Source organism: Crocuta crocuta, unplaced genomic scaffold (genome assembly GCF_008692635.1).
Source record: "Crocuta crocuta isolate KB4526 unplaced genomic scaffold, BGI_CrCroc_1.0 scaffold36, whole genome shotgun sequence".
Classification (NCBI taxonomy): Eukaryota; Metazoa; Chordata; class Mammalia; order Carnivora; family Hyaenidae; genus Crocuta; species Crocuta crocuta.
In genome coordinates, this window is record NW_027532203.1 from 1885417 (window position 1) to 1898816 (window position 13400).

Consider the following 13400-nt stretch of genomic DNA (forward strand, 5'->3'; position numbering starts at 1 on the left):
CCCACGCCATGGCATGAGAATTTTTAAACACACAAAGTATTTATTATCCTGTGTTTAGATTTGAGACCACATGACAAAATTGAGGAGGTGAATACTTTCCTTCTTTCCATCACGACATAACTTAGGTTCAGTGATGGCAGCAAACACAATTATCAAACAGATGAAAGAGAGACTTCATAATTTGCTCAGTATCTAATTAATATTTAAATTCTGGCCTTATGGAAAGTCTCAGGTGGTGCAGTCAAAATTTATATTAAAATGCAAATGGAAAATTAAATAATTGAAGTTATTTAATGCATATTCTCTTTTGTTTTTACACCTACCTCTCTGTAGACTGTAAAGACAAAGATAATTTATCCTAAGAAATTATGGGACTTTTGTTAAAAATGCTGTTCTCATACAGAAATTAATCATCTCTTTCTTTACGTCTCTTAATTTTAGACTACTTCATAATTTTCTTTTTATGACAGCTGAAATGAATTTAAATTTTCTCTGTAAATAATCATCTCAAATAGAATTAATTATGAAATTTTCATTTAAAACCACACAAATTATGAATGAATGTAATATAGGCAAAGCATATATATATATTTCTCCAAAATAGGAAATATGAGTGATATGAAGGATATGCACATGTGTACCATATTAATATAATGGCCTGAATTTTCTCATATACAATAAACAGCTAATTTCCTCCCGAGTAAGACCACCTCAAAATTGAGGCATATAAAATACAAAAATACATTACCATTGTTATCAATGGGATGATTAGATATCCCACTACTAAAAAGAAAATTTTGCTGAAAGGAAGATAGAGAATATTTATTTTTGAAAAATAATTTTAGTATTTACAGAGAAGTTGGAAATGTGCTTACGATTCACTTTGGAGAAAAGAATGCATTTTCTTACAATATTTTTAGTATTGGATTTTGTCTAAAAGAAGCTTTTATCATTCTAGAAATAATTGTGAAAATCTATAATCCCATAATGCTTATAAAAATGCTTAGTTTCCTTCATTTACCAAGCCTGTGGCTCAGCAAATACAGCAGAGATTACTTAGTAAATTACAGGAGTAGCGAGCTGTCTATCTTTTCCTTCAGAGAAGCCACTGAAATCTAGATTTTTTTTTTTTTTTTAAGGATCTGCCAGTTCATGAAAGTGAGTTATATATTCCCATCACTCTCCCATGAGCCAAAAGATAAGAATAGCATCCCTGGTGTCATTGATGTCAGTCACACACACTAGACTGTGAGATTGTGCTTGGTAGGGCATATTTTCTATTTGGTGACTGAGTAACTACCTTTTCCTTTTGGTTAACATTCATGGCAAAATAGAATGAGGGGGCTAAATCCTTGATCGCCCAATAGATAATCTCAACTATACAGCTGGAAGAAGTGGTAATGGGGAAGGAGGCCAGACATTTACTCTGCCTTTTTCTGTTTAAGATACACCTTGGAAATTAGTCTTTCTATGGGAGAGCAGTTCTCAACTAGGTGGACAGATATGAATGACAAAAACCCAGATCTCCTCTCTAACATGAAGATTGTTAAATAATTATTATCTAAGAAAAAGATTTTCTTGGGTCTCTTTAAAGTAGTGAAACTTCATCTATGTGGACTTTAAGTAAACTGACCTAGATCATCTATTTGGCCTTAGGGAAATAAAAATATGGCCCTACGACTTTATTTTCTGCATAAAATCTATCGGGCCTCTGTTATGGGCACTTAAGAAAACTCAAAATTGCTCTCTGTTTCTTATCTGCCCTCTTTCCTGTACCTTTCAAATCCTCAAGGACAGGTCTGAGTCCTAATGTCTGGTTTAAGAGGTTTTGTGACATTTAAGAGAAATATATTGCTGAGCTTACATGGGGATGCTCATGTGCTTTTTGGATCTCTCCTTCCATGGGCTGGTTTTATGATTCTGTAAGAGAACTAAGGCAACATCCAATTTTGGCCATCTGGAGAAGACCCAGTAGATGAAAAAATTTCTGAATCAGACAGAACTGGGTTTATTATACCAGCTTAGCTACTCACAAGCTAAAAGTATCTCAACATGTTATCAATAACTCTTAGTTTCAGCATTCACACTTAGAAAATAGGGAAATAATAGCACTTGTTATAATTATATGGGATACTGTGTCTAAAGTATCTGGCATAGAGAAGGTTTATAAATATTTTCTGTCCATCAATTGTTTTCTTCTTTTTTCTTTATAATTGAGAAATGCTATTAATATTATAGTTCAGAAAAATGATGAGTTTTTTTTTTTTCTTTTTGATTGACTCAGGTTGAACCTTACTGTGGTTATCCACAACATTTCTCTAATCCCAAGCATTGCATGCTAAATAATTACCATATAGACATCTGGGACATAATCTGTAAATCAGTGATTTCTTCTTTTGACTATTTTCTGATATATGTTGCCTAATGGAAGCAAGAAATATCTATATAATATTGTTCTCTTATTAGAAATGGAGTAATTAAATTGAGCTTCTTATTACTGTACATACAATGTAATACAATAACACAAAAGCCAAAGATGATACTATTCTAGTCAATAACAAAAGGAAGGGATGGATGAAGAATGTCATTACCATCAGGGATATGTGATGATTTGTGTTTCTATGGTCATACCATCCTTCACCCTGCCTTCCAAATTACATGGTCTCCTTTGTTTAAGAAGAAAAGAGAGGCTCTATCCTGACCATGAGTCATTCTTCCCCTGTAACAGACAGAGATTCCTTCTATTCAGGGGACACTCAGGGCTCATCACACACCATGAGGTATAGCAGTGGGCAATAATTAGCATCTCTTTCCCATTCAGCTATCATATCATCTACCTCACTTCATCCTTTCATTCTTACTGCTAACAGAAGCACTAGATGGATTTTTTTCCTTCTACAATGAGTGTGAAGATCATTACCTGAAATTAAACTAGTTAAGTAAAGCTACTAAAATACCTCTCATTTTGCAGATGAATATTGTAAAAAAAAAAAAAAAAAGTTACCTCTATATGCACCTGTAAGTTGAAAAATTGAAAACACTTTCCACAATCTTTCTCCTTTCCTGCTGCTTATACAGAATTTGACGACGGCAACTGTAAGCTTGTCTACTATAACATAAGGACCGTGCTGATGCAGAATGAAGGCAAGCCTGAACCCAGACTAGCATTCAAAAAGTAAGAGCTGAAATCTGTGAATGTCATCTCTTCTCGTCGAATCCAGGTCATAGAGCTATCTAAGTCACTCAGGACAAACACCCTTGTAACTTTCCCTGCTGATATTCAGCTGTTGTCTTGAGCCAAATTTTCTTCATTTTTGAGGAATATGAGGTCCAGCCCACTCTCTGGATGTTTTACTGTACCATATACACCAGCCTAAGAAAGAAACTATGTGAAATTATTTACTGAAGATTTTCCAGCAGGCTAGCGTCTAGTGTGTGTGCGGATGAGGATACAGTGGTGGGCAAAGATAGAGTCTACTTCTCAAGAGGGAGAACAAGTGTGTTCCCATAGCTTGAGCTGTGAAAATCGCATCTCAGATCCCTCTCTCAGTCCTACACCACAATTCTAGATGTAATTCAGTAACTCAGCATCATCGCATTGCAACTGGTTTTCACTCACATGTAAGAAATATTTCAGTAATTACTTGTTGGGATTAAAAGTAGAAGAATGTCTGAAATGAGCTGCTTGTACTGCACTCGAATAAACCACTTTCAACCCAAGGAACTTCTTGGCATAAAGGCACTTCAAGCCCCCATATCTCTGTGCGTAAAGCCCTCAGAACAACCAAGGCATGTTTGTTTGAATACCAGTATCTTGTTCATGTTTCTTCCTCAGAACAAAGCCTGAGAAAACTATGGAGTGCAGGTAGTGTGCTTTGGGAATGGATACTAGGAAACAGGATGTGAGGCTGGAGGTAGAAAGGGAAGTAAAAGGAAGGTCCATCATGAGGGACATTATGAAACTGGGTACCTCTATGCACTGTCCACTGAAGCCACTTAAGAAAGTACTTAGGCTTCTTAGGCCTAAGAAAGTTTACATCCATTGGTCCAACTATCAATGTCCTTTCACATCCAGGTTAGTTCTCATGTCAAAATAGCTGCTGAGTTTCCATCCAGTGTGCCATATAGTGACATCACAGAGGCCTTGCGAGAAGCAGTACAGCAACAATGAGGTGTTCTTTCCACCTGTGCCCAGAGGTGGGCTAATGACTAGAGTTCAGAATTCAAATTAGGACTAATGGATGTAACAAAGAGCATAACACCTCCCCTCCTAGCATCATTCAGAGAAATTCATATCCTATCAAAGTTTTACCCATCATATAGTCACAAAGTTGGTGGCCAGCTGCAGTTCCAAGGCCTCGCAGAGTGTAGAGTTAGGAGGGTGGGGAAGAACATTCTGCAAGTGCATCTTTAGCATTGAAGGTGAAGGGAACAATGTTACTTTAATCCCTGGATCAGCCCCCATATTCCAGCTATTGAGAACACTGAGCTATACATCTATTGAGGAATACTGTGTATACTGCTTTATTCAGGGTGTTTTCTGGAGCAGTCATCCTAACCAAATATACAATCAACCACTCAGCTGACTACTTCAAAGCCATGTGTTCTGGTAAAACCACTGAATACCATAGTCTTGAATTGAACATTGCACCTCTCCTTCTATCAAGTGACTCTTTGGTTTTAGACGATATTATGAGAATGTCTTATGGTACAAGAGATATCCTATCAGCATGTGGACAGAGGTACCTGTAGGTCCATTATGCAAAAGATGCTCCGGCTGAAGGGAGAGAGTAGCTGACTTCCATTAGAAGACTCTTATCTGAGCCAACACTTCCTCTCTGGTGGATATAGTCTGGTTGTTATGAAAATGAGACACAAACATCACCACACCTGGTGCCTATTCCCAGAGATCTATGTACTTTGAATCTTTCCCAAACATCTTTGGCTCCAGTCTTCTAACCCTGCTTCTTCTGAGCCCCTAACAGAACACCCATCTACACATGGGCTAACCTTCCATACAAGGTAAATAACCAAGCACACTGCTAACTGCTCTGCTCAATATGAGTATTTTCCTTGACCATCTCCCTCAAAGCCATCCTTGGTAGGCCTGTTGGGTAGCAGAAAAAAAATATACTACACAATAACTATCTTGCAGCATGGGTTTGTGAACAAGACCATTTTCCTTTAGGAAGTTATTATGGAGAAGTCCTTAAAAGGTCACATGTATAAATTAAGAATAAAGCATTGATGTAAGTAACTAAAAAAGGTGACAAAAGAATCGAAGTCACCTACTCATTCAACATATCTTTGCCTTCTGGATATTCTCAACCAAGATCGTCAGTGCATTATTTTCTCTGTGGATTGCTATGTAGCTGCTCAAGCCTCCCTAATGGATCTCGGAATACCCAGGTCAAAGTGGGCTGCTCTGATTGCATAGTGTTAGCAACTTCTCAGGAGCTTCCTATGTGTAATCTGAAACTGGCCTCCATATATGGAGCTAAGGGAGAGACCAAAGAGGCAGACCACTTCAGATTGGTAGGTGGCAGGCTTAATGAGCAAGGGAACTTCTGTAAGAGGCTTGCCTTGGGTAGTTGGCTGCAAGCCCAGTGGGTCTCTATATCCCTCAGAATCTTGAGTTTATAGAAAGATCTTAACTGGGCTTAATCACGTGTAGTGTCTGATACCCTCAACACCATATCTCTATTGCAAGTCCTGGAGCAGCTTCTGGGAGTAGGGAAGGCAAATAGAATGCACATTCCAAAAATGAGGGAGGGAATGGGGAGCTTCCAGTTGCCCTGATAGAGCTTATAGGTCAACCAGCAGTCACACCTTCTCAGTGACCTCCCCAAACTCTTGCTTCATAACAGGTGTTCAGCCCTTATAGGGACCAGTGCAAAACCAATACCTGTTTTTATTATTTTTGTAATTACTTTTTAATATTTATTTTTGAGAGAGAGACAGAGTGTGAGTGGGGCAGGGGCAGAGAGAGAGGGAGACACAGCATCTGAAGCAGGCTCCAGGCTCTGAGCTGTCAGCATAGAGCCTGACATGGGGCTCAAACCCACAAACTGTGAGATCATGACCTGAGCCAAAGTCAGTTGCTTAACCGATCAAGCTATGCAGGAGCCCCACCAACAGCTATTTTTAAATAAGTATTTCTCTGCTGGAAGATGCACAAACTGGCTTCAGTTCCTGAGAAGTCTGCTCTGTGCCTCTGTCTCTTGGCTTACTAGAGATACTGCACTTTATCTGCTGAGATATGTCCAGCTGTGTCAAATCTCTGGAGTCATGTTGCATGACAGCTTGTATGGCAAGTTAGAAACGCTAGAAATCACTTTCTTGATCAGGGACCTTGGGTCACCTGATAAATTCTTAGGAATAGCATTCTAGATAATACCTGTGGCACCTCCAGAATCCAAAGAGGCCCAGCAAGCTTAAAGTAAGGCGTCACAAATGTGCACGAAATAGCTTTGTACCATAGAAGACATCTGTTAGGCATAAATCATGCTATCAGAGCCTAAAAACGTTCTCGGTGTGGCAAATTCCCTAGTCTTTGTGGATCTTATTTCCTATCCTCTGGAATGAAAGCAGGTGTCTTCCCGGGAGTACCCAGAATACTACTTCTAATTGGAGTCATTACAATGAGCACGACTGCATTACGATAGTGAGTGAGGTGATGTTCTGTAGAAGAAAAAAAAGGGTGTCAACTTCACACACACACACCCCCCCCCAGACTATATTGAAGCAGAACAGGAAAGAGTTCCAGCTCTGAGGGAACAAAGAAAATGCACACTGTTGCCCTTTTCACATTAGGAAAAATCATTAAAGTATAAAATAGAGAAAAAGGAAATCAGAAGTTTTCACATTGGTAAGTTTCAGAATAGACACATGCTTATAACTAGCACTATGGCCAAGTTAAACATTGGCAGTATTTTTCCAGTGATTACCCTCTCCACAGGGATAACTACTATCCGGGTATCTAACACCATAGACTAGTTTTGCTTTCGTCAGGGCTTTGTGGTATCTTTCTTCTTTTGTTTAACATTCTTTGTGAGATCATCCCTGTTATTGGATGTACTTGTAAATCATTTATTCTCACTGCTTTAAAGGATTCCATTTATGAACATTAGTTTATTCATCCAATTGTGCACATTTAAATCTTCAATTTAAGGATGTTACAGGGCTTCCAAAAGATGCTTGTGCATATGTTTTGTTAATATTTGATTTTTACCTCTTGTATGTGCCTAGGAGATCAATAATCAGGCAATAAGATTTACAAATGTAGAGCTTTAGTTTATATTACCAAGTCATCCTCAGTTGTGGTAGCCCCAATTTATACCTAACATAGATGAATCATTCCTTTGGATGGACCTCCCTTCAACACTACTGTCTGTCTTGTTTCCCTTTTGGTAATGTTGGTGGGTGTTTAGAGGTATCACGTTATATGACTTTCACTTGCATTTCCTTGATAACTAATGAATGTAAACACATTTTTTATATTTATTGCCAATTGGATGCCTTATTTTGTGAAGGACTTGCCCAATCAATGCTGCCCATTTTTCAGTTAGGTTGGCAGCATTCTTATTAATACACAGTTCTTTTTGTACTTGAATGTGAATAATTTATTGGCTATAATTATTGCAACTATCATCTCTATGGGGCTTGACTTTTTAACTCTCCCATTGATGTCTTTTCATGGAAGTTCTTAACTTTGATCAATAGCCATATACCCAGTGCCAGAGGCTGTGTTATTTGTGTATCAATACCATATGTGATAAGGCAGCTGCAATTGAAGAACAACGTCTGTTTAAGTTTATAGTAATACACAATTATCTGGCACAATTTGCATTTTTCACTGCCCAGACTGGGAACTCAATGTGGATGTTTAGAGCATACTGCCACCATGTCCTCTAATTTTTTGATAATAGCATTAACCTCTTTAATTCATCCTTGTATGAGTTTGCTTGAAGGGAGAGGAGGTTTTCAGGAAATTCCACTTGGCCCTCACCATCTTATTAGCTTGTAGTTGACAAGTAAGAAAAAGTTTATGGAGTTCTTTCACTACAATCTATAAATTTCAGTGATACAATAAACAACAATTACATAATAAGTGCCTGGATGGTTTGGAGTCAGATATATACCAGAATACTGTTATCACCTGGTCCTCTTATACCTTCCCTTTAACCATCGTGATGCTTTGGTTTTACTTGGATCAGAATCCATTCAGACCTGGTACCCAACAGCCTTTGGTTACTTCAACTAAAGAATTTGGGTCTGATAATTGACTTAGTTCTGGAAATGATTACTGGATCATTATAATTGCTGTGGCTAACCTCTACATTTTGTTGCTCTCTTTTCTGATTTCTACGTCAGGAGATATCCAAACTGGTTTATCATCTATCTAATATCTAAGATCACTAACCTATTATCTATTGGCAAAAATCTTTGTAGGTCAAAGTACCCCGGTTGTCTCTCCATTCTTGCTGCCCTTCATGGTAATGACTTTCACCTTGTCTTGGTCAGTTGATTACCACCACTGGGCCTCTGGTGATCTAAAATCAGATTATACACAGCAATAATGGAGAGCCTAGTTCCACAGCATCCTTGCCTATCAACTTCAGCATAGAGAAGGCAGTTACTTCTTTTCAAAGATGTTGCAAGATAACTTACCTACTTTACTTAACAGCTTTAACACATGAAGTGGCCGGTGTCATTTCTGGAGAACATAGGTGAAGGGTATCCTGGTCTCACATATTAAATCTATTATAATATCCCCACATCGACATCTGTGGGGCACCTTTTACCTTTTACACTGGCCACTGTTCACTGTGGCTCCCACTGTGTCCATCACAAAACTATCCTCCTGGTAGCATATAAGGATTGGCTCCAGTTATTAACCAAATGTTCAATCTCAGATCATAAGAGTATATACCCATGTCAATAAATATTCCCTTATCTGCCCTGAAATCTCCCTGTTTGGTCCAGCACCTTCAAGACTTAACATTAACTTGTTTCCAGATCCCAAATCTCTTTGGTAAATAAGTGGTATCTTCTCATAGCAGAGACAAGAACTTATTAGCTTGGGATTTATTGAGATGAGACCAAGTTATTCACTTGGAGATGATAATGAAAAAACTAAAAAGGACAGATTTTAGGAACCCTTAGTACCCATCATGCAGGGAGGTTCAAGATAATCTGAGGGCCCAGGTTTATTCGCCCAAATATCTCTGTCCCAAGACTCAACATCCCATTCTTTTGGTAGTAGGGTACCGACCTACTGAAGCTGAACATTCAGGGATTTCATAGCTTGGAATCTATTATCAGGTAGCTGGTCTGTGGTATTTATAATTACTGTTTCATCATTTCACTCAAGTACCACCACTGAAAACTAAACCAATGCTTCACTTTCCACTTATACCTTACCAAGTTCACCACCAATTAAATGATAATTATGAAATAATTCCACATCAGGGGTTACATCTTCACACCTAGCCCTAGTAATGGTTATTATTGATTCTGATACAAATTAGAGAACCCAGTTCAAATTTCTACTTCAGAAGATGTTCTTTCTAGAGCCAGATTAAAAAAAAAAAATTAAGTGTTTTTAGATTATTTTGAGAGAGAGAATAAGGAGGAGAAAGAGGAGAGGAAGAGGAATAATCCCAAGCAGGCTCTACACTGTTAGCCCAGAGCCTGATGTGGGGCTTGAATTCACAAACCATGAGATCATGACCTGAGCCAAAGTTGGATGTTTGACCGAGTGAGTCACCCAGGCAGGCCTCTAAAGCCAGATTTATAACCAGTTCTTTTAATCTGGTTTCCCCCAAGAGTAGAGCCTAAGAAAATACCTTGAATGCAAGGATTTTAATTTTGGATGTAACAGTTGTGAAGAGCAAAACAGGGAAGATGGGACAGTTAATAGACAAAATGTAGACCTGATCATCGATGTGGGTAAATGATTATATGTTGTTGACAACTTTCTAAAGAGTCTTACACAATGCATCTCAGAGTTCTCCACCATAAAGACAGAAGAACATTTGTTAATCAGGTAACTAGATAAACCCTTCGGCAAGAGTTGCCCCAGAAGGGTTAATTTACTTGCACTTCCATTTTGTGCAAGGTTGTGATAGCTGAGAGAGTATCTGCAGAGGTGTTCTGAGTGGCATCTGTGGTATACTGAAGCAAGATGCTGACAGTTTACAGCAGTGATTGCTTTTGGCAGTAATATTGTGAGTAAAAAAGTGGACTGAGAAAAATGTATGTGGTGTATAGATGTTACAATTTTGATTTCAAGTTTTGTTCGATTCATTGGTCTTAAACACTGACTTTTGCTCTTTTGCTCTCTTTTTTTCTCATTTTGATTTATATATTCTAAGTACTTTATAGATGTATTTATAGAAATCTTTTTCACAGAAATATTATAAATTGTCTATCAGTCAAGGCTTGGTTAGAGTGATACAAAATGAGGTTTTTTTTTTTTTATAAACATTAGACTTAATTTAGGGAACTGGTGGAATGCCACAAGTCCTTCCATCTGGTCAACCAGGATGATGGCAGGCAGGGAGGATGGAATGTGAACTGGAGGGATAATAAGTGCAAACTGGAACCTGCAAGAATAATCCAGGACTCAGAAGGAAAAAGTAGAAATCATATTTCCTGTCATCTCATCTGGCACGCAGTGGAACAATACCCGTCAACACAGAACTGTTCACACACATCGGTCGGTGTTCAGAGAAGGCAAAAGTGCACTGGTATGCCCACATGGACCTCAGGCCAACCCCCGACAATTTGTAGGTATCACTTTACTTGGTGCCCAGCTCCAAACTTTATATGAAACGATTTCTCCTTCTTTCAAATCTCATGTAATTTTTTCCATGTATCATAAAGAAAATCAGATGCGTAGTAACATATCTCCAATGTAACTATATTGACCTATAATATGGCCATCACAGTCCATTTCTTGTCAGCATGGTACCCTCTTCTATCTTTATTAACTTCCAAACAGAGACAATAACAAAAAGATAATAACAAAATCATGCTTTCCCCTAATGGAATTTAGTCATCCCTGGTAGAGCTAAGAGCCAAAGTAATCTGTTCCCTCAAAAGAAATCACTTTTTAGGTTATGGGCGTTTTTTCCCTAACCAAATCACACTTGACCTTTGATATATTGTAACTTAAAGACAGAGAAGGTTTACTATTAACACATCTTCTGTATTCCAGACATTCTTCTCCTTACTGATGCTATGCAGTAGCAACCCAATCTCCCTTTGAAATCAGGATTGATCACCCTAGCCAGCACACTAACACCTTTGTTTACCTGTTGATTCACTGTCCTGAGAAACCCAAAGTAACCAGGTGGCAGTATCAACTTACAGTTTATTTTTTAAATTTTTAAATGTTTATTTACTTTTGAGAGACAGAGAGGGAGGGAGGGAGGGAGGGAGGGCCAGAGATAGAGGGAGATGCAAAATCTGAAGCAGGCTCCAGGCTCTGAGCTGTCAGCACAGAGCCTGATGCAGGGCTCGACCTACGGACTGTGAGATCATGACCTGAGCCAAAGTTGGACGCTTAACCAACTGAGCCATCCAGGCGCCCCTCAACTTACGGTTTAATGGAATCATTGTTTTGCTTTTTGATAGAAGCATTTTCCCTTTGGCAATTAAGATTACCAGACCAGTAGAAGCAAAAGTCCTGGGAATAGAAAACAAACATCTCACCAGTGGGTTACTAGAAGTGGTAGTGAAAGGATCTATTATTATTTTCACCCCACTCACTGGTTCCCAGACCTGTTGATCTTAGCTGTGGGACAAACAACAACATATATTAATCACAGATTCAGAAAATGGACTGCATCTCAGATGGACATGTAGTTGGACATGTAGTTGGTATAAGAACTAAATCTTTAAAAGACTCACTGTTCTATCAAGCCAGCTGCTTCAGAATTATGGATAACATAAAAACAGTGACTTCTAAGAGAATGAGCCCATTGCCATACATGATCTGCTGTAAAATGTATTTCTTGTCAGAGGCAATCTTAGTGGAATACCATTGTGGTAAATAAGACATTTTGTAATCCTATAGATGAAGGTTTTAGCAGAAGCATTGTGGGCAGGGTAGGTAAATCCATAAAGCCACCCCACAGTATAAATACTCAGTTTGATTCTTATAGGATTTCTAAAGCCTATAAGAAGGCAAACCAGCCAATATTATTCCCTTCCTTAGTTCGGTGATGGAGCGTTGAATTGGGGAAAAAATATAACATTTTTATGTTAGCATATTATAAAAACATAATTTAATAATGCTCCATAAATTATTTATTGTTGATTTCAATATATATGGATAGGTGGTTAGATATTTCTCCATCTCCATTCAAAGGGATGTGCTCAATAGGGTCACAGTACATTACCCTATTAAATATGTTCCCCATTATCACAGCTATGAAGATAAAAACCTTATATTTTAGGAAACAACATAGTTTTCAAAACAAACTACAATTATATTCATCATATAGTGTCAAGTATTTCCAGTAAGAAAAATTTACAATGAGTTATTTCATGCTGTGTTTTATAGCTTTTTACTTTGCAGTTGATTCTTTATGGTTCAGAAATGATACCTTCTTGACTCCCTACTTCAAGTCACTACAGTCTGTTTCCTTACCTTCAAGTTTATCCAGGATAACATGAAGATAGAGGGTTAGATATTTCCTTTTCTAGCTGCCTCAAATTTGTATTTAAAACAAACTTTGTAAATTATCAGTCTGAACCCTTCCTCCCAAGGGATTTGTGGGATGTTAGAAAAATGCATGATATATTTTTGAACCTAAGAATTGTGATCCACCATAAGAATAAAACTATGATAAATACTGTAAGGAGAACAAATTGGGTAGTGCAAATCACTACATGGTTGTTATAACTCTTTGAAATGATGGTCTTTTGATCCTTTTTTTTTTTTTTAGGAAGCCTCTTTAATTTCATGTTTTTGTTTTCTTCCTGCTAGAGTACTAAAAGAGGAGGAAACATAGCAATGTGGAGAGCACATAGGCAAAAGGTGTTTGCAGTTTATAACATTTTTCAAATTTCTGCTCCTAAGCACAGTGGGTGCATTAGAGGAGCAAGTGCCACCTGTGATAATTGTCACTAATTATTTCAATACGATATTTATACAATAGGGTCAAAATTAAAATGACATTAGCCAAATTGTTGCTTCTCTTCTACCCCATGAGCTTTCCTATACTGGAACATTCTGTAGAAAATCTTTGGGACTTTGTGCCAAGAGAAGCAATTTTCCTACTGTATAGAGCTAGACTCCTCTTCGAATCCAAGCGATAGCTCCCTGTGTCTTCCAAATCAAGAGCTAAGTCCTCATACTGGTGTTCTTGACTTTCTACCACGTGACTCAT

At 38.0% G+C, this 13400-nt stretch overlaps 1 long non-coding RNA gene across 2 annotated transcripts in view; it reads left to right on the forward strand.

The window, feature by feature from the left end:
• LOC144242692 (uncharacterized) overlaps positions 1-13400 on the forward strand; it is a 283166-nt gene that overhangs the window by 93914 nt on the left and 175852 nt on the right. The window contains exons 4-5 of one of the 2 annotated variants that reach the window (XR_013338426.1): positions 3079-3175; positions 10493-10780. This is a non-coding gene — a long non-coding RNA (uncharacterized LOC144242692). Of the gene's footprint in view, positions 1-3078; positions 3176-10492; positions 10781-13400 lie in introns of those variants that run through there. The other variant, XR_013338425.1, reaches the window with a different exon arrangement.